A 1,949-nucleotide genomic window follows, 5' to 3' on the forward strand; every position below is an offset into this window, starting at 1 on the left:
GAGACTTCACCACTGAATCTCACAGGTCCCCTACCATAGAAGTTCACACCACAAAGTCAGGAGATCAAAAGAGATCAATTTAAGAACCAGATGCAAAAAAAGAAGAGTCTCAACAAAGAATGGAAAGACAAAGAAACAACACCCAATAGAAAGGAAAGGAGGAATGATCAGAAAGAGTACTAAATGAAATAGAGGCAAGTAAACTATCAGATATTGAATTCAAAACAATGGTTCTAAGGAAGATCAATGAGCTTGGCGAGCTCAAAGAGAACTATGAGAAACTACAGGGAAACCATCAAGGAACTTACTGTAAACTATATCAGCATGGAAAATGGACAATGAAATTATCAATAAGAGACAAGAAAAATGAACAATACAATTTCTGCATTGAAGAACACAGTAGAAGGAATCAAAAGCAGGCTAGATGAAGCAGAGGATTGAATCACTGAACTGGAGGACAAGGTAATAAAAGCTCCTAGAAAGAGCAAGAAAACAAAAAAAGACTCAAAAGAACAAAGCATTAAGGGAAGTGCAAGACAACATGAAACAGTACTATCAGTATAATAGGGATGCTAGAAGGAGAAGAAGAGGAGCAAGGAATGGAAAACCTCATAGAAAAAGTAATGGTGCAAAACTTCCCTAATTGGAGGAGAGAAAAAGTCACACAAGTCCAGGAGACACAGAGGGTCCCATTCAAGAGGAACTAAATGAGGTCCACTCCAAAACACATCATAATTAAAATGGCAAGTATCAAAGAGAAAATCTTAATGACAGCAAGGGATAAACAGGAAGTAACATAAAAGGGAGCACCAACACAGCTAGCTGCTGATTTCTCAACAAAAACACTGCAAACCAGAAGTGAATGGCAATAAATATTCCAAGTAATAAAAAACAAAGGGCTGCAACCAATATTGCTCTACCCAGCAAGGCTCTAAGTTAAAATGGAAGGCAAAATGAGGAGTTTCCCAAACAAAAGAAGGTTAAAAGAATATACCTCCACCAAACCAGCACTGCAAGATATGCTAAAGGGACTGCTTTAAGAAGGTGAAGAAAAAGAGTGAGAAAAAGAGGAACACAGGTACAAAGGGAAAGAATGAATAAATGTCTACCAATAATAACCTTAAATGTAAATGGATTATTGCCCAATCAAAAGATAGGGTCGCTGAATGGATAAGAAAACAAGACACACATATGCCCCCTACAAGAGACCAACCTCATAACAAAAGACCTACACAGACTGAAAGTAAGGGATGGAAAAAAAAAATATCACAAGCAAATGGACAGTGGCGGGGGGAAAGCAGGGGTAAAGAGTTGGGGGGAAGGTAGAGACAAATGTATTTAAAAAGTAAATAAATTAATTTAAAAAATACTTATATCAGACAAAATTGATTTCAAAAAGTCCATAAAAAGAGACACTTCATAATACTCAAAGGAAGACTACATCAAAAAAACCCATAAACATTGTAAATCTATATGCACCCAACATAGGAGCATCCAAATATATAAGGAAAATCTTGGAGGACTTCAAGAAAGATACAGACAGTAAGACAGTGATTTTAACACCCCACTGTCAACAATGGATAGATCTTCCAAACAAAACATCAACAAGGATATTGTGGAAATGAATGACACATTAGATCAAATGGACTTACTGATGTATATAGAACCTTTTATCCCAAGGAAGCAAAATACACATGCTTTTCCAATGTACACGGAACATTTTCAAAGATAGACCACATGATAGGATACAAAACAAGCCTCAGCAAATTCAGGAAAACTGAAATAATAGCAAACATTTTCTTGGACCACAAGGGCCTGAAATTGGAAACTATCCTGAAAGAAAAAACTCAAAAACATTCAAACTCATGGAGAGTGAATAGCACGCTATTAAACAATGAATGGGTCAATAATGAGACCAAAGAAGAAATCAGAAAGTTTCTGGAAAGAAA

Source organism: Pteronotus mesoamericanus, unplaced genomic scaffold (genome assembly GCF_021234165.1).
Source record: "Pteronotus mesoamericanus isolate MK-2021 breed Mesoamerican mustached bat unplaced genomic scaffold, CSHL_Meso_final contig_27, whole genome shotgun sequence".
Lineage (NCBI taxonomy): Eukaryota > Metazoa > Chordata > Mammalia > Chiroptera > Mormoopidae > Pteronotus > Pteronotus mesoamericanus.